The sequence below is a fragment of the Tamandua tetradactyla genome, chromosome 8 (genome assembly GCF_023851605.1).
Source record: "Tamandua tetradactyla isolate mTamTet1 chromosome 8, mTamTet1.pri, whole genome shotgun sequence".
Taxonomy (NCBI): Eukaryota; Metazoa; Chordata; class Mammalia; order Pilosa; family Myrmecophagidae; genus Tamandua; species Tamandua tetradactyla.
The window spans coordinates 69,090,172-69,110,143 of NC_135334.1; positions in this window are offsets into that span (position 1 = coordinate 69,090,172).

Genomic DNA, 19,972 nt, shown 5'->3' on the forward strand with positions numbered 1-19,972 from the left:
AGTCGCGAACCCACCCCAGGGACCTGGGCAGACCCGGGCAGAGCTGGGCTCTGGCCTGCGTGGGGGGTTTTCCCTGTGAGCCTGTAACACGGGGCTGGGGGCCATGAAGGTCGGTGGTTGGGAGAGGCCCCGGCCTCGTGCAGGCAGCAGTGGAAGTGGTGAAAAGCGGTCGGAATCCTGTTCTGTTTTGAAGATGGAGCCAACAGGATTCGTCCTCGTTGGGAGCATGGGGTGTGAGGGAAGGAGGATCAAGAATGAGTGCGAGGTTTCTGGCCGGAGCATTTGGAAGGATGGAGGGGCTGTCTGCCCAGATGGGGGCGGACTTCTCAGTGGGGAGGACTGGGTTCAGATTTGGACGTGTGGGTCTCCGGAGGTCCATCAGGCTCGAAGTGGAAATACTGAGCAGACGGGCAGGTCTTCCCGTCTGGAGTTCTAGGAGAGGCCAGAGCTAGAGCTATGCGTCTGAGAGTCATCATGTGGGTGGGGAGGGGAGCACCAAGGACCGAGGCCTGGGCCTGGGCACCTCTGCTTTGAAGTCGGGGAGATGTAGAGGAACCTGCAAAGGCGGCTGAGGAGGAGTGGTCGGGGAGGTAGGGGCAGTCCAGGTGGGAGCGGGTGGGGTGCGGACAGCCGAGGGAAGACGGGGCTCTGAATTCCAGCTTCACTTTCTGGCTTTTGGACGGCACTAATTAAACGAGGGATGGACAGATGCAGTCTCCTCAGTGCCTGGGCACACGGGAGATCCCCAGAAAGTGGAAGCAGGTATCAATGGCCTATATGGGGTGATCACATAAAGAAAACTTTATAAAATGGATTTCTGTGTACATGGAAGGAAGTCCATTGCTAAGGGAAGGGTTTTCCACCCACAAGAGCCAGGTAAGGACAGAACCACTGCTGGAGGTGCTGGGACAGAGAGAGGCCTGGAGCCCGGGCAGGGATTCCTGGGGTTGAGGAGGGCACGGGCAAGCCCCCAGACTGGAACTAAGACAGGCTGGAAACAGGGAGGGCTTTGTGGCCATCTTCCAAGCTGTGCCTGAAACCTTCCAAATCAGAGGCTGGAAGGAATTTCAGAGAAGGGAAGGGCCTTTCCTGCAGCCACAGAGCTGATAAGGGGTGGAAGGTCGGAGGTGGGGTGCAGGGCTCCCAGGGCAGGGCTTCTGCGGCACTCCCAGGTGACTGTATCCCAAGCCTTCACTGAATGAGCCCCTAGAGGACAAGGGTTTTCCCTGCTCCACAGCCTTCATTGGCTCCACATGGTCCCCAAAACCAATCCCCAGTTTCCTGGCCTGGAAGGTGAGAACCCCCCTCCCCAAGACCCCAGCCACATTTCCTGTGACTCCCCGGGTGTCCTTTGCTCCAGCCACAAGCAGCTGGATTGCTGACACTGCAGCGTGACTGCTTGGGCTGCCTCTGGGCAACTGCTGCTCTCTTGGGCTGGATTACAATTTTCCCTGTAGTAATTCCACCCAGCCCTCACATCCTGTCTCCACAAAGCCTTCCCCAGTTCTCTGGGGAGAAGAGATCTCTCCCTCCTCAGGCTCCCCACCATCTTTTGAACCTTTAAAGCAGCCATCATGCTCATTCTCACAGCCACTGCTCACTCTTCCTTCAAGGCTCAGGTGAAGGGTCCCCTCCTCCAGGAAGCCTTCCCTAACTAACCCCATGGCTTCCGTACTTCCTCTGCTATTGCACTGAGCAAGGGAGTTATAAAAGTCTGTGTTGCATCTGCATCTGCCTCCCTGACTGTCTGGGGCCTCCTCATGAGCTGGGTCCAAACCAGTGCATCCTTGGGGCCCTGGGACTGGGGATAGAAGACCCAGCTGGACCCCTGAGCTCAACTGAGCTTGTGTACCTGTCCCTAGCCAGTGCCCAGATCTGCAGCATTTCTGCCTGTTGGGGGCTGGGCAACCAAGGGGGTCTGAAGGGCTGGTGCCCCTACTGCTCTTCACCCCTGCCAGGCTGGAACACCAAGAAGGTAGCTAGAAAAAAAAAAAAAAGAAGGTAGCTAGGCTGAGCCCCCTATTTGGGTGAGTCAAGAAGCATGGCCTTTTTCAGTTTGAAATCGCAGGGTCCCGGAGGCTCCCAGAATCTGGGAGCTATATTGTCTCAGATTTAGAAACATAAGACCTTGGTGCCTGCTACGGGTTGAATTGCGTCCCCACCAAAAGACATGTTCAAGCCCTAGGCCCTGGTCCTGTGAATGCTTATTTGGAATTAGGGTCTTTGAAAAAGTTATTAGTTAAGATGAAGCCAAAGTGGATAAGGGTGGACCCTAATCCAATGTGACTGGTGGCCTTTTAAGAAGGGAAGGAGAGACCCACATAGACACAGGGGACAGTGCCATGTGATGGCTGAGGCAGAGATTGCTGCCCAAGGATTGCCCTCCCCAGAAACTAGGGAGAGGCAAGAAAGGATTCTCCCTTACAGATTTTTGGACTTCCAGCCCCCAGAACTGTGGGACAGTAATTTTCTGTTGTTTTAAGCCACCCGTTTTGGTACTTTTGTTTCGACAGTCTTAGGAGAAACTAAGGCAGTGCCTTAGGATTTTAGAGTAAAAATCCTCAAACCATAGCATCGTAAGCTCTTAGAGATGTCCCTGGTAGTCAGCCCCAAGGATTTGAAAGGCCAGGCACTGACTTGTGACCCAGGCCATGCTGTCCCTCCTTCCTAAGGGACAGCACCCAGACAGGGCTCCGTGGGGCCCAGAGCCCTGGGGAGATGGAAACTCCAATGCGGACAGCACCATCCACTTTGAAGAGGCTTCTGAACCAAGGGCAGGAGCTGCCGAAGACGCAGGAGAGATGGGGCCTGGGGGAGGCGAGACAAGAGGGCGGCAGAGAGGAAACTGCACTCTTGAAAAGAGGGAGAGATTAGTTTGTAGGAAAGGAGAGAATGGATAGATAAGACCCCCTGGGGAGGCCCAGGAACAATCTCGGGGGGCTGGAGTGCAGCTCTGAGCAACCCGATTATCTGTCATTCCCAAGGTCTCAGAGACCAGCTGCCAGGTTATACAGACCAGGCCTCCGGCAGGATGAGGCCCCAGCCCAGGTCCCCGGGAAGAGCTGGACCAGGGTAGCAGGAGTTTTGGGCTGGGAGTCAGGAACCGTGGCATCTTTTCCACTCTCTTGCTGTGTGACTTCAAGGCAGCCACTGGCCCTCTCTGTGCTTCTGCGATAGTTGTCTCATTTAATTCTCACAATCATTCTGAGAGGGTATGGCCCAGATTCTCTGTTTCAGTAATGAGGAGACCAAGGATCTGAGAGAGAAGCAACTGGAGGCCCAAGGCCCAGAGTGATAAGTGGCAGAGCCAGGATTCAAACCCCAGATCTGCCTGACTCCAACTCCTGAGCTTGTTCTCTGCCTCCATAATGGGCATCCCAACCTCCATGATGGGCGTCCCAACCTCCATGATGGGTGTCCCAACCTCCATTAAGGGTGTCCCAACCTCCATGATGGGTATCCCAACAATGACAGTGGCCTGAGCAGGTGGCCGATTTTGAGCAATTGGAGTGGCCAAGCAGGGCATTACACAGGAAAGAGAGAGAACAATTCAGGGCTGAGCTGACCTTGACACCTGGCACTGGGACACCAGGGTCTGCTGCGTGCCATCCCCATCAGGCCAGGGCTCAGCCAGAACTCTCCTACCTCGTCCTCCCGGCTGGGGTGCTCACCAGGTCCCACCCTGTGAGTCAGAGGATGGGGGTAAAGCACTTGTGCCCCCCTCAGTTGCAGTGGAGAAGGTGGTGTGATGGATTGAAGCTGTGTGCACCCCAGAGAAACATGTTCTTAAACTTAATCTGTTCCTGAGGGTGTGAACCCACTGTAAGACCTTTTGATGAGGTTACTTCAGTTAAGGTCTGACCCACCTTATTCAGGGTGGGTTTTAGTCTTATTAGTGCAGTCCTTGATAAATGGAATAGAGTCAGGCAAAGAGAGAGAAAGCCCCAGAAGCAAGAAGTTGAAAGCATGAAACCCGAAGAGAAGGGAGAGACCAGCAGATGCCACCATGTGCCTTGCCATGTGAGAGAGGAGTCAAAGATTGCTGGCAGCCAGTTTTTGGGAAGAAAGCATCGCCTAGATGATGACTTGATTTGAACATTTTTCTGGTCTCAAAACCAAGAGTGAGTAAATTCCCGTTGTTTAAGCCGAACCAATATTTGCCTAAGCAGCCTAGGAAACTAATACAGATGGGATGTGGAAGAGCCCTGGGGCTTTGGGGATTTGGGCTGTTGAGGGTGGAGAGTGTGGACAATCAAAGGCCCTGGGCTGGTATATGAAGAACCAGAAGTGTCTAAGACCAGACCCCTCCATGGCGCTAGCCCCCCGCCTGGCCACCTGCAGAGATGGCTGGCTGCAGGCGGAGCGCTTTAACAGCCGCCCGTTTAATGGGTCCCTCTGCTCTTGTAGAACAAATCAATATCCGCTCAGTTCTCTGGGCCCGTGGCTGCTGGAGACATTCTCCATGGTCCCTTGGTCCCCATTGCCTCACCTGCTGGGCTCCAGCAGAGGATGGGTGGGGACCAAAGGGTGGGGGGAGGGATGGCAGGGGGCAGCTGGGGCAGAGGAGCAGGGGGAGGGGGGGTGGGGGTTCGGGACAATGACCATGGAGGGGTCTGGTCTTAGACACTGTGGTTCTCATATACCAGCCCTGGGCCTTCGTTGCCCAAGCACCCACAGGCACCCACAGGCACCCACTTCTTGGCATCCCCTGAGCACATCCCGATGAGCCCTCTCCAGGGCCAGGAGGCTGGCAGGTGAGGTCGGGGACGTGCTAGGACCCCAGACTCCAGCTCCTGCACAGGGATACAGTTGCAGTTAAAAGCCAAGTGTTTATGTCTCCACTGTCTTTTTTTTTTTTTTTTTTTTTTTTTTTTTTTTTTAATGGAAGGAAAGACAGAGAAGGAAGGAAGGATGGAAGGAAGGAAAGGAGGAAGAAAGGGAAACATTTTTAAACATTTTCTTGTTTTATTATATATTTTGTTTGTTTGTTTGTTTTTTACATGGGCTGGGGCCGGGAATCGAACCGAGGTCCTCCGGCACGGCAGGCAAGCACTCTTGCCCGCTGAGCCACCGCGGCCCGCCCTCTCCACTGTCTTTACATCCATAAAAGTGTGCTGTTGTTGTCCAGGGGCCTGCGGATGGAAGGCCACCAGGAGAGGCTGGGACCAGGAGAGGAAGACGCCATGGCCTTGAGGACCTTTTCCAACTCAAGAGTCTAAGGGTCAATTGTTCTTAGGTTCTGAACCTCCAGTCCTCTAACATTCTGTGGTCCTGGGATTCCCAGACTCTGGGACACAAGGATACCAAGAGTCTAGCATGTCTGGAATTTGCAGAATCCAGAATTCTATGCCTTTGCTTTTCTCCACCTAAAGTGCAAGTGTCATAGTGATTTCTCTTGTCTTGTGTTTACCTCATCCTTCCCTCCTCCCCACTCCTTCTCCCCCAAGAGCATTCTTGCTGCCAGCCACAGCCGACTCATCAGAGGGAAGGGCTGGGGTGGGCCAAGAGACAGGAAGCCCTCTGGATGCCGACTCTGGTTCTGTTTAGCCCTGGCCTTTCCGAGGACATTTCTGTACGCACCTGTCCTGGACGGATTCCCTGCTGAGGCCGGCAGGGCACTCCATGGCTCTGAAGTGGTGATGCGACCCAACAAGGGAGCTGGTCGGGGATGCAGGGGAGCTGGGTGTTCAGAGAAAGCAGGAATGAAGGACAGCACCTGCCAGAAGGGACTCGGATGATGCTGCAGGCCTGAAAGGAGGCGGGTGGGTGACGAGGCATGTCTGTGGCCCTCCAAGTGATGCCGGCCAGAAGCCTACCTGCCTTCAGGTACTGTGCGCTGTCCGTCTGTCCAGCTGCAAGATGAACCAGCAGGTCCCTGAGGGCTCCTTTCCCTGCGGGGTCCTGGATTCTCAGGAATAGGGCAAGGATGGCTGCCCTAGACGCCCCTGCCAGGCCAAAACCCAGGCTAGGTTTAAAATCCATTTCTCGAGCAAAGGAAAACCCAAACACCCACCATCTTCTGCAGCCATACAGCCTACTTTCCACCCCCAACACACACCCACTTGCACGCCCCACTACCTCTCCCCATCTCTCTCTCAGAAGCACACTTGAAATGCACGAACTCTCTGTAGGGGCCACACCGTGCCGGATTTGATGCATGGCCTGTTAGAGTCACACTCAGCTCCTTCCAAGCTGGATGACCCTGGACAAGTCATGGCACCCAAGGCTCGATTTCCTCAGCTGTAAAATGGGCATGACAATAGGCCCTCCCTCTGTGGGTGTCCTGGCACTTGGGAGAGATCAGCGTGCAGAGTATCCGGCAACACTGGAAATCTGGATCAGGGGTCCAGCCAGGGTGAGACCAGTTGCCGCTGTTATGCACATTGTCATTCCTTCCCCAAAGCTTCCCCGGGCCTGGACTCCACGCTCAGCCTGTGCTCGTTGCTGGGACACAGACAAACAGACCCAGCTTCTGGATGACACGCTCGTCCAGGGTTGGGGAGCACCAAGGATGGAGGACTCTGCCCCAGGAGGGGCTGGGGAACACTGATGCGGTTAAGAGCATGGGCTTTGTCCTCGGCCAGGCCTGACTCTGAATCTTGGCTCTGCTCTTGCAGCTTGTATAACCTAGGATGTTACTTAACTTCTCTGAGTCTTAAATTTCCTCATCTGTAAAACAGAATTAATGATAACACCCACCTTCTTGGATGATTATGAGGCTCAACTAAGAATGCACACTAAGTATTTGGAAGATAGGAAGAGTTATACATAGGTGGTCAATGTTAATAAATTAGAATTCAGTCACTCAGTGTGGTAGTTAGGTTCAGGTGTCAACTTGGCCAGTTGACAATGCCTAGTTCTATTGCTGTGGACATGAGCCAATGGCATGTGAATCTCATCTGTTGTTGATTACATCTGCAGTCGGCTGGGAGGTGTGCCTGCTGCAATGAATGATGTTTGATTTAATTGGCTGGTGCTTAAATGAGAGAGTTCAACGCAGCACAGCCCAAGCAGCTCAGCATACCTCATCTCAGCACTTGCAGCTCAGCCCAGGCCTTTGGAGATGCAGAAAGGAATCACCCTGGGGAAAGTCATTGGAACCCAGAGGCCTGGAGAGAAGGCCAGCAGAGATTACCCTGTGCCTTTCCACATAAGAAAGACCCTCAATTGAAAGTTAGCTGCCTTTCCTCTGAAGAATTATACATTAAGTAAATCAATCCCCTTTTATTGAAAGCCAATCCATCTCTGGTGTGTTGCATACTGGCAGCTAGCAAACTAGAACACCCGGTCAATCAACAAACCTTCACTGAGCACTCCATACTGTATGCTGGGGCCGGCCCCTCAGTATGTGTGTGCATGCAGAGTGTGTGTGTGTGTGTGTGTGTGTCTGTGTATGTGTGGAGGGTGCATCTCCTAGAGCTCTTTAAGGACCCATGGCAGGTTTGAGGCAGAAATAAAAGAAGTCGGGGCCTCACCCCTCTGCCCTAAGCCCGTACCCTGGTGTAGGCCTGCTTCAGGTGGGACATCTGTGCCCTGGAAGAAGTCCCCACAGGAGTGGCACCAGAAGGCACGCACTTTGGAATGAGGGTCACAGACCCTGAGCACTCAGACTCACAACAGCTTGGTGCATGGAAGCCAAGACTGACCTTCCCTTCATTTTCTGACTGAGCCCCTGCTGTGGTGATGGGCACACAACTAGCATCTACTCATTACCTACTACATACTTGGCCACAAAACATTCACACAAAGTCATGGTTTAATCTGTCACACAATCCTATGAGTAGGTTGTATCGTTATTAGAGACACAGCAGCCTAGAGCCAGGCCAACGCGCAATCCCACCATTTCATTCCTGGGTGACCTGTGTCAATGTGTGGCCTCAGTTTTCTCAACTGTAAAGTGGGGCCAACCACAGATAACCCCTACCCTGAATTTTGGGAGCGGTAGCTATGGTAAAGGCTAAGGATAGTGCCTGACAGAGTTCAGGCCTAGTAAATGTTCCCGTGATGGCCATGGTACTGGGACTTGGTGCCTGGCTCTTCTTCAGATGGGACTCACCCTCTTGGCTGGTGCCATCCGGCTGCATCCCCAGGACCCCCACTGCTTGGGAACTCAGGGCCCTGCCTCCTGCCACAGCCCTTGCCACAATGCTGGGCACCAGGCTGGGTGCTTACAAACAGCCATGCTGTTTATTATTATGAGATGAGGGAGAATGTGAGTGGCCTTTTGGGGTGTGCACTGGTTTGAAACTATTGTGTACTCCAGAAAAGCCATATTCTTGAATCCCGATTCAATATTGCTGGGTGGGAACTTTTTGATTAAGTTGTTTCCATGGAGATGTGACCCACCCAATCATGGGTGGGACCTTTTGATTAGATGGTTTCCATAGAGATGCGTCTTCACCTATTCAAGGTGGGGTCACTTACTGGAGTCCTTTTTTTTTTGATTTTCTTATGTTGAACCATCCTTGCATACCTGGGATGAATCCTACTTGGTCATGATGCATAATTCTTTTAATGTGTTGTTGGATACGATTTGCTAGAATTTTATTGAGGATTTTTGCATCTATATTCATTAGAGAGATTGGTCTGTAGTTTTCTTTTTTTGTAATATCTTTGCCTGGTTTTGGTATGAGGGTGATGTTGGCTTCATAGAATGAATTAGGTAGTTTTCCCTCCACTTCGATTTTTTTGCAGAGTTTGAGGAGAGTTGGTACTAATTCTGGAATGTTTGATAGAATTCACATGTGAAGCCGTCTGGTTCTGGACTTTTCTTTTTAGGAAGCTTTTGAATGACTGATTCAATTTCTTTACTTGTGATTGGTTTGTTGAGGTCATCTATGTCTTCTTGAGTCAAAGTTGGTTGTTCATGTCTTTCCAGGAACCCGTCCATTTCATCTAAATTGTTGTATTTATTAGTGTAAAGTTGTTCATAGTATCCTGTTATTACCTCCTTTATTTCTGTGAGGTCAGTAGTTATGTCTCCTCTTCCATTTCTGATCTTATTTATTTGCATCCTCTCTCTTCTTCTTTTTGTCAGTCTTGATAAGGGCCCATCAATCTTATTGATTTTCTCATAGAACCAACTTCTGGTCTTATTGATTTTCTCTATTGTTTTCATGTTTTCAATTTCATTTATTTCTGCTCTAATCTTTATTATTTCTTTCCTTTTGCTTGCTTTGGGATTAGTTTGCTGTTCTTTCTCCAGTTCTTCCAAGTGGACAGTTAATTCCTGCCTTTTTGCCTTTTCTTCTTTTCTGATATAGGCATTTAGGGGAATAAATTTCCCTCTTAGCACTGCCTTTGCTGCATCCCATAAGTTTTGATATGTTGTGTTTTCATTTTCATTTGCCTTGAGGTATTTACTAATTTCTCTTGCAATTTCTTCTTTGACCCACTCATTGTTTAAGAGTGTGTTGTTGAGCCTCCACGTATTTGTGAATTTTCTGGCACTCCGCCTATTATTGATTTCCAACTTCATTCCTTTATGATCCGAGAAAGTGTTGTGTATGATTTCAATCTTTTTAAAATTGTTAAGACTTGCTTTGTGACCCAGCATATGGTCTATCTTTGAGAATGATCCATGAGCACTTGAGAAAAAGGTGTATCCTGCTGTTGTGGGATGTAATGTCCTATAAATGTCTGTTAAGTCTAGCTCATTTATAGTAATATTCAGATTCTCTATTTCTTTATTGATCCTCTGTCTAGATGTTCTGTCCATTGATGAGAGTGGTGAATTGAAGTCTCCAACTATTATGGTATATGTGTCTATTTCCCTTTTCAGTGTTTGCAGTGTATTCCTCACGTATTTAGGGGCATTCCGGTTCGGTGCATAAATATTTATGATTGTTATGTCTTCTTGTTTAATTGTTCCTTTTATTAGTATATAGTGTCCTTCTTTGTCTCTTTTAACTGTTTTACATTTGAAGTCTAATTTGTTGGATATTAGTATAGCCACTCCTGCTCTTTTCTGGTTGTTATTTGCATGAAATATCTTTTCCCAACCTTTCACTTTCAACCTATGTTTATCTTTGGGTCTAAGATGTGTTTCCTATAGACAGCATATAGAAGGATCCTGTTTTTTAATCCATTCTGCCAATCTATGTCTTTTGATTGGGGAATTCAGTCCATTAACATTTAGTGTTATTACTGTTTGGATAATATTTTCCTCTACCATTTTGCCTTTTGTATTATGTACATCATATCTGATTTTCCTTCTTTCTACACTCTTCTCCATACCTCTCTCTTCTGTCTTTTCGTATCTGACTCTAGTGCTCCCTTTAGTATTTCTTGCAGAGCTGGTCTCTTGGTCACAAATTCTCTCAGTGACTTTTTGTCTGAGAATGTTTTAATTTCTCCATCATTTTTGAAGGACAATTTTGCTGGATATAGAAGTCTTGGTTGGCAGTTTTTCTCTTTTAGTAATTTAAATATATCATCCCACTGTCTTCTAGCTTCCATGGTTTCTGCTGAGAAATCTACACATAGTCTTATTGGGTTTCCCTTGCATGTGATGGATTGTTTTTCTCTTGCTGCTTTCAAGATCCTCTCTTTCTCTTTGACCTCTGACATTCTAACTAGTAAGTGTCTTGGAGAACGCCTATTTGGGTCTAATCTCTTTGGGGTGCGCTGTACTTCTTGGATCTGTAATTTTAGGTCTTTCATAAGAGTTGGGAAATTTTCAGTGATAATTTCTTCCATTAGTTTTTCTCCTCCTTTTCCCTTCTCTTCTCCTTCTGGGACACCCACAACACGTATATTTGTGCGGTTCATATTGTCCTTGAGTTCCCTGATACCCTGTTCAAATTTTTCCATTCTTTCCCCTATAGTTTCTGTTTCTTTTTGGAATTCAGATGTTCCATCCTCCAAATCACTAATTCTATCTTCTGTCTCTTTAAATCTATCATTGTAGGTATCCATTGTTTTTTCCATCTTTTCTACTTTGTCCTTCACTTCCATAAGTTCTGTGATTTGTTTTTTCAGTTTTTCTATTTCTTCTTTTTGTTCAGCCCATGTCTTCTTCATGTCCTCCCTCAATTTATCGATTTTGTTTTTGAAGAGGTTTTCCATTTCTGTTCGTATATTCAGCATTAATTGTCTCAGCTCCTGTATCTCATTTGAACTATTGATTTGTTCCTTTGATTGGGCCATATTTTCAATTTTCTGAAAGTGATCCGTTATCTTCTGCTGGCGTCTGGGCATTTAGTCAGATTTCCCTGGGTGTTGGACCCAACAGGTTGAAAGATTTTTCTGTGAAATCTCTGGGTTCTGTTTTTCTTATCCTGCCCAGTAGGTGGCGCTCGTGGCACTCGTTTGTCTGTGGGTCCCACCAGTAAAAGTTGCTGTGGGTCCTTTAACTTTGGAAAACTCTCGCTGTGGGGGAGGTTCGCCAGCCGAAGCAGCTTGGAATAGTGCCAATCCGAATCTCCCAGCCGGCCCGGGGATCCGAACGTGGGGAGGGTCGCCGGCCACCGCAGCCCGGGAGAGCACCCGTCTGAATCTCCTAGCCGGCCCGGGACGCCAAGCGTGGCGGGAGGGCACCAGCCGCCGTGGCCCGGGAGAGTGCACCGTTCCCAGCCGGATCGGAAAGCCACATGTTTGGAAGGACCCCGGTCACCATTCTCTGCGGCCTGGGGATCTCCGATCCAATTCTCCCAGCTGGTCCGGGGAGCCGCACTTGTGGGGGGGTGCCAGCTGCCGTGGCTTGAGGGGACCGCCTGTCCAATTCTCCCAGCTAGCCCGGGAAGGAGGGAGGGAGGGACTCCGGCGCCTGCCGCCCCGGCCCGGGGAAGCCCGCGCCCCTCGGCGATCTCACCGGACCGGGTTCTCCCAGCCAGTCAGCCGTTCCAGAATGGGGTATGCTGTCTTCTTGATCTCTGTTGTGGCTCCGGGAGCTGTTCTGTATCGTTTCTACTCCCCTAGTAGCTGTTCTGGAGGAGGAACTAAGACCCGTGCATCTTACTAAGCTGCCATCTTCTCCGGAAGTCTCTGGGGTCCTTTAAGAGGGAACTATTTTGGAAAAAGCTTCAGAGCTGACACAGATAGAGACGTTTAGAGATGCAGAAAGAAAATGCCCCTGGGGAAGCCATTTGAAGAAGCCAGGAGAGGAAGCAGCAGATGTTCCCATGTCCCTTCCCAGCTGACAGAGAAACCCCAGAGGTCATCGGCCCTTTCTTGAGTCAAGGAATCTTTCTCTGGATGCCTTCATTTGAACATTTTTATGGCTTTAGAACTGTAAGCTTGGAACTTAAAAAATTCCCTTTATAAAAGCCAACCCATCCCAGGGATGAATCCAGACCTGGCACCCTGGGATCAACAATTCCATCCTGACCAAAAGGGGGAAAAGAAGTGTAGTTAATAAAGTATCAGTGGCCGAGAAAGTTCAGGTAGAATCGAGAGGCTACTCTGGGGGTTGTTCTTACACAAGCTTCAGTTAGACCTTGTTTACAACCCCCAACCAGGACCATTCCAGACACTCCTAAAGAACCCCTAGGGCAATTTATAAGATTCCATAAGAGTTCCAGGCACTAGAGTAACTTTCCAGAAATCTACAACCTCCAGATGTGTCTCTGGTCCAGATAAGTCCTGAAACCTAGCCTAGCCTCTCCAGAACATCAGGTAGTTCCATCTCCCTACCCCATATTAGTGACAGACCCTTCCAATATGAAAAATTTAGAATTGCCATAGCCCAAACACCTCTAAAGAGAGGGATGGAAAGATCAAAGGTGATAGTGGACATATACGGGGAAGACATTATTTAACAAATGAATATGAACGGTGAATCATTAAATTGATATCTCTTTTAGTCTCTAGTATTTTAGAGCAGCTAGAAGTAAAAACCTAAAATTGTGAAATTGTAACCCATGTCAAACTCTGAAATATGTTCTACAACTAATTGCGGTGCTATGCTTTGAAATTTATAGCTTTTTTTGTATAAATGTTATTTTTCACAAAAAAAAAGAAGGGAAAAAGTAAATTGTGATGATAAAAAAATGTTTAAACCCTCTAGCCTCCTATACTCTGGGGCAGCTAGAAGGAAAAATATGAGAGGAGTGTATTGTAGCCCATGACAAACTCTGGAATCTGTCCTGTAACTACTTGTTGAAGAGCACTTTGAAAACTATTGCTTTTTTTATTTCTTTGCTTTGTATATACATGCTATACTGTAAGTAAAAAAAGCCAACCCATTTCTGGTATATTGCATCTGGCAGTATTAGCAAACCCAAACAAGGTGTTTTCACATAAGCCTGCCCTTGCCCCTAAAAATGCCACTCCCCTAGAGAGAGTTCCTCCAGGACCTTCCATCTTGGTAAAAGAACTCTCACGTCTTCCTGCTCAGCAGTGTTGTCCCATTTTACATTTTCCTTCCCCTTGGCTCACCAAGGGGCAGCTCTGTGGCAGGTGCCTTGTAGGGGAGGCTCAGGGACTTGTGCTCACTGGAGGGCCAGCAGGGACCTTGGAGAGATTGTCTAACACTCCTTCCTCCACCCCCAGGCTGCAGAGGGGGAAACTGAGGCTAGCACGCCATGGCAGAGCCGCCCCAGGTCCCACTGTGCGTCTGAGGCAGATTCCTCAGCTGTGCTCAGGCCTCTGAGGAGCCACGGGCAGTGGGGCCTGGGCCAAGCAGGGCCTGCTGTAATCAATCTCCATCACCCCGTCAGGGTCCTCCCCCTCCCCACAAGCCCAGGAGCCAAAGCCAGAGGAGGGTCCCGCCAGGCCAGGGAAGGAGAAGCTACAAATATTTAGTCTGTGTGGAAGGGAGCAGGAGTCAGGTCCCGGCCGGGTGGCCCTACCCAGGCCTTGCGCCAGAAGTCACATCACAGAGGGGCGGGAGGACCCCTTCCCCAAGTCTGCCAGCCCAGGGACCCCAGGCACATCGCACTGGGTGAACCAATTATTGAAAAGGCTTGATGCGATGGCTGGGGCCCCAGCAGCCTGGTTGAGGGCTGGGATTTAAGGAGACACAGAGGATCCTAGAGTCCCCCACCACAAATAATTATTTTTGCACAAACCTGTTTGATGCCATATATGCCATCATTACTCCTCTGGGTTAAAGCAGCATGCCTTCCCCTCCCCTGAAATACTAATAATAACAACAACAAAAAATAGCAAGTCAGATGTGCACAGAGGAGCACACTTTACATGGGGCTTTCATCTACCCCACACCTCATAACGGGTCTGTGGGGTGGATACTTTATTGCCACTGTAGATGGGAAGCCAGGGCTCAGAGGGGTGGTGTGACTCTCCAAGCTCACAGAGAGCTGTAGGAGGGCTGGACTCAGGTTGGGGTCTGAATATAGAGTCCTAGCCCCAGCCCCAGCCAGGCCTGCACTCCTCTGTACAATGGCAGCTGGAGATGGGAACGCCCAGGGCCTTTGGGGAGGAGAAAGCCATCTGCTGCAGTGTTGGGGCTGAGCTCAGCCCCAGGCCTAAAGCCATGGTAGCCCAGGCTCCTTCCCTTTCTTCCTACAGCCAGACACCTCCTCCTGATGGCACGCCTGGTGACAGTGTGACAATGCCCAGTTCTGGGTCCCCCACTGGTTCCCCTCCCCTGCACAGCCCAGGCCTGAGCCCCCTGGGTTCTAACATGTTAGAAAGGCAGTTTCTCAGGCTCCACCCGAGACCTGCTGCATCAGAAATGGGACAAAGAGCAGTCTGTGTGTTTTTTTTTAATGCAATTCTATTGACATATATTCACATACCACACAGTGCATCCAAAGTACACAATCAAAGGCTCACGGTAACATCACATAATTGTGCATTCATCACCGCAGTCTGTGTCTTAAGAAGCCCTCCTGATACTCCTGATGCTGGAGCCTGAGGACTGCTGCTCTAACACACACACCTGATCTCATCACTCTCCTGTTTCATACCCTCCATAGCTCCCCATTGTCTGCAGGATAAACCCTAGCTCCTCAGCCTGGCACAGGAGCCCCTCTGGCCCCGTCACTCACCGACCTCTCCAGCTGCATCTCCCAGCACACGTGCACCCTACGCTCCTTCCCCACTACCTTCTTTGAGTTGGTTTGAAGCCTTTATGTCCCCTGGAAACGGCCATGTCTTTTAACCCATTCGATGAGGTTGTTTCAGTTGAGATGTGGCCCCCTCCAATGCAAGACGGGTCTGAATCCTCTACTGAGTCCTTCACGAGAGGATGGAAGATGGAAAAGGCCCAGAAAAACACACCCAGAGAAGTTTGGAGAAAGTTCTTAGAGGGAAAAGCCCTGGAACTGCTAAGCAAGGACCCACAGATGCTCAGAGGGGAGGCCACTGGAACCAGGAGCTGAAACCAGCAGACACCAGCCATGTGCCTTTCTATCTGACAGAGGAACCACAGATGCCGGCAGTCTTTCTTCAGAGAAGGTATCGTCGTGTTGATGACTTACTTGGGACATGTTCATGGCCTTAGAACTCGATGTTCATAAACTAATAAATCCCCGTTCTAAAAGCCAATCCATTTCTGGCATATTGCATTCTGGCAGCTTTAGCAAACCAGAACTTTCTGGAACATCACTTTTCTCACCCACACTTTAGCCTTTCATTTTGCCAAGGCTTTGTGCATCTATTTCCCCTGCCTGGGCTGCTCTTTTTCCTTGGGCAACCTGGAAACTTCTATGATCCTTCAATATCCTCTGCCTCTGGGAAGTCCTTCCTGACCACCCCAGGAAGAAGTGGCTCTAATTTGGTGTCCCACAGCCCCCTAGGCAGCACCCTCACCCTGTTTGGTCCTGCTGGTGTTGATATCTGCCTCCCCCAACTAGTCTGTTTTATCTTTGTTCAAGCCTGACCCATGGGAGGCCTCAATGAACAGTGAGATGAAAAGAGGAACAAGCAGGTTTGGATGCAGGGGTTAGGAGCAGCATCTTCTAAACTGAGCCAGGCTGGCTTCAATCTTCTCTGTAAAGCATGTTCTGGGCTGCCCGTACCACAGCCACCTCACCTCAGGCCCTAAACAAGTCCCTGCCCCCTGGGACTCCCCATGTGAGGGTAATGGGGGCAGAGGCAGCCCCTTGCTGGAGTTCAGTGTCCTGTCTCCAGCTGCTGGGTCAAGGTCACAGTGCCCCTCACTACAGGGCTCAGGCTCTGCCCACATGCTGACCCCTATCCCCGGTCCCAGCAACAGTGACCACGGCACCAGCCCAGATGTCTGCACAGCTTGGATGTCAGCCCCTCCCCACCAAACACACAGGCACACACCCCCGGTGGCCCATTTCACAGGAGGGGAAAGTAAAGCTGGGAGAACAGGACCTGGTTGCCAGCTGAACCTGCTGCTGAGGATTCAAGTTGCCCCTCACTGAAGAGGTCAGCTACTATGCTGGTTGGAAGGACGTAAGCTTTCACCCCTGCCAGCTGTGGCACGAGCTCCCCGCAGGCCTCTCTGAGCCAGTGCCCTTTGTGGCACCTAGCCTGGGGTGGGCAAACCTGGTGGGAGTCCCTGACAGGGGCAAGCCCCTTAACCTCTCTGCACCTCGGCTTCCTCTCCATGTCCATGCACACCTCACAGGGCTGGACAGGACACAGCCATGAAAGCTCAGCACAGGGTCTGGCACACTGGGGGTGCCCAGCTAATGTCCGCCTTCTCCCCCCAGCATACTACTACCCCATCAGAGTGGGTAGTAGGAAATACTACTTGCTCTGAGTCAACGTGCTGGGGACAGAGGATACTCCCCCTGGCCATGGGGCCCCTTTCCTTGCTCCAACATTCCTGGAGTCCCATTTACTCATTCCTTTTCTGGCCAGTGAAGAGGTTCTATCTCCCTGGTGTGATCTGAGGGGTCAGAAAGCCCCCTCCACCCAGGCTCTATGCTACCATGCCTGGGATTCCACCCTCACAGCCGCTGCCTTTTGAAGTCAGCCCCTTCCCCAGAATTACAGGTCTCTTGGGGAGGTGACTCCTCAGTCCCCTCCTTAGTGTAAGCAAGTTCACCCTGCCCCTCTGAGCATCCCTGCTCTCCTGCCACAGCCAGGCCTAATCCACTGATTACTCCCCATGTGGTCTGACTCTCCTCCCACTTCTCACCTATTTTGTGGTTATCTAGATGGGAGAGGACAAGCTAGGGAGGAGGCAAGGGAGATTCAGGGAGAGGCTCATCTCCTCGGATCTCAGTGGTCACCTGCCTGAGGCCAAGGATGGCCCACATGACCTCTGTCATCCTCTCTAGCCCCAGGAGTCTGGTGTCTTCCACAACTGAAGACAAACTGCTGGGTTGGATGGTTATGCCCAGTCTCTCCAAATCGCTTGAGGTGTGTGTGGTTGAACTATTGGACGAATGATGCATGGATGAGCAGATGGATGGGTGGATGGATGAAAAAGTTGATATAGAGAGAAATTAATGCTTCCATGGATGGATGGATAGTTGGATGGATGGATGGATGGATGGATGGTTGGTTGGTTGTATGTTTGAGTAGGTAGGTGTAGAGAAGAATGGTTGCTTGGAAGATGGACTTACGGAGAGCCTGGAGCCTGGAAGGATAAATTGGGAGATAGAAAATGGGAGTAGGGATGAATGAGCAAATCTAGGGCTCATGTAGCTGGAGGATTGACAGCATTCTGGGAGATGGACTCTGGATCCAGTGGAATCTCAACAACTGAAATGGTGGTTCACGTCTACGACAGTGACATAAAATATGGATACAGTTAACACTGCATCAGGTTTCATAAAGCCAAGTGCTCAAGCATGAATCCAGGGTAGCATCTCAGGCTGCAACCAGGGGAAGGAGACTCTCACAGTAAGAGACTCTACTCCCTCTGGGTCTCGGTTGTCTCCTTCCTAAAATGGGTGGTACATGGCATGTTAACCACCTCCTCCCAACGTCTCTATGAGGTGTGTGCTGGTCACCTCCATTGGGCAAGGCCAAACTGATCCCCAGAGAGAGGAACGGGCTGGGCAGTTACCCAACAAGCCAAGGGCAGATTTGGAATACTATGCCAGCTCTGGTCTTCCAGCCCTCACAAAGGATTCGTGGACCAAAGGTACACACGATCTTTCCCTCCTAAACCCACCTGGCTGTCTCACACCAAACTTTGCTCTGTCTCTCTAAGGTTTCCTTAGTGTCTCCATCTGCCAGGCTCCAAGTGGCTCTCCATCCCCTTGGCATCCTCCCCAGTCATAGCCACTCTCCTTCACAGGATGGATTTTTTGGTGCCCACCTTCTGTAGCCACACTCCCAGGGCTCTAATCTAATCCCACTGTTCCTGGTCACATGTCCCTTGTCCTGGGCAACTGGGCACCAGGGCTTAGCCCCTCTGAGTTGTCTGCCTCTGGATCAGGCCTCAGGGATGGTGGAGTAGGTGGGGCTGCCATTCTACAAATACCAGGATCAACTGCTGTTTTGAGAAAGCCCTAGTAGGGAGTGGGAGACCTGGGGTTCCCTGACTAGTGCTCCCTCTAACCTATTGGGAACCCCTAGGTCACTTACTGAGGCCACTTACTGTCTCCTCAGCTCCATCCTCACAGAATCCTCTAGGAAAGCCTCCCCTCTCTGACCCACAGACCTGAGTCCCTAACTCTGGCTCACCTCCCACCCCCACTCCCATACACCTCACCTCCCCCAGCATGTGGGAGAGGGTTGGGGGCATGCACTTTTGGACCCCTCAGATGGTGAAGTGGTCTGTGCCACACTGTGTCTACCTTGTCTGTGCCAGCTCTGTCCCCACTGCCAGTGAAGGAGTAGGACAAGTGGGTCTGACCCCCTGGGTTCCCAGGACCAGTCGAGAGACTATGTGTGGGGTCAGTGGTCAGCATGGCTCTTCACCATCCACGGTCCTGCCATGACTTCATGAGTCCCAGCAGCAGGGCTAGAGCCAGGACTAAGCGCCCAGGCAGGCGGGCAGGAAGATCACTCCTGTTTCCTGAACCTGTTTTGTACTCTAAGCAAAGGCTCATCATTTTACACTTTCTCGTGGACCCTCACTGACCCTGTGAGTCTGGTACAATTGTCTTCCTCATTTCACAGACAGGGAAACAGAGTCAGAGAGGTGAAGTAACTCATTCCAGGCCACAAAGGCAGAAGAGAGTAGAGCACTTCCCGCTGCTCCAGGCAGCCACCTCTGCCCCCAAACTCCTGCCTCCTGGGTGGGCCTGGCCTCCTCTCTCTCCTGGGAGCCTCTGCAATCCCTGGGCTGATTGCCCAAGTGGAGGGAGGATGGGAAGTCCTCCTCTGAGGTCACCAACCACAGGCAGAGGCCTCCACTCAGTGCCGTCCTCAACCAGGTCTGGAATCTCTTTCTTTACCCCAGACTTTTCCCCATGCTCCAGACCAACCTCAGGACCCCCTCATTCCACCATCCAAGATGGAGCTTTACCTTCCCCTATAAACCCATCTCCTGGGTTCACATCTCCATGGCCCGCCACCAGTTTTCCTACCAGAAATATGGATATCATCTTTGATACGTTTCTCTTCCTCACCCCCCACCCCCAGTCACCTAATCTCATTTAGTCCATCTCCAAAAGTCCTGGGAATCTGTTCTGTCCTTGCAATTACCATTGCCACTCCCTTGGCCAGGCCACCATGATCTCTCATCACTGCCCCAGTATCCCCTCAGCCTCACACCTACTATCTTCTCCCAAGCTTTGAGCCAGAGGGAGTCTTTCCAAAACATATCACTGACCATTACTCTTTCTGCTCTAAATTCTTCCATGGCTCCCATCTCCAACAAAATAAAGTTCAAGTCCTTTAGCTGATGACTCATCTCCCCATTTCCAGGCAGAATTAATCACACCTTCTCCTGGGCTCCCAACTTCTTAGACCGTGATATAAATATTAACCCTAATCATTCTTTCATTCATTCTAAAAGCCTTTATTCGACAAACCGTTTTGGGACTGTGTGGTCTGGCACTGTCAAAGAGCCTGCCAGACCATGAGGTCTATTCAGAAGAGGGTTATGTTTTTTTTGTATGAATCTTATTTATCTTCAGAGCTTAGCACAAAGTAGGCATGCAGTTATATTTGTTCAACAATAAATGAATGAATG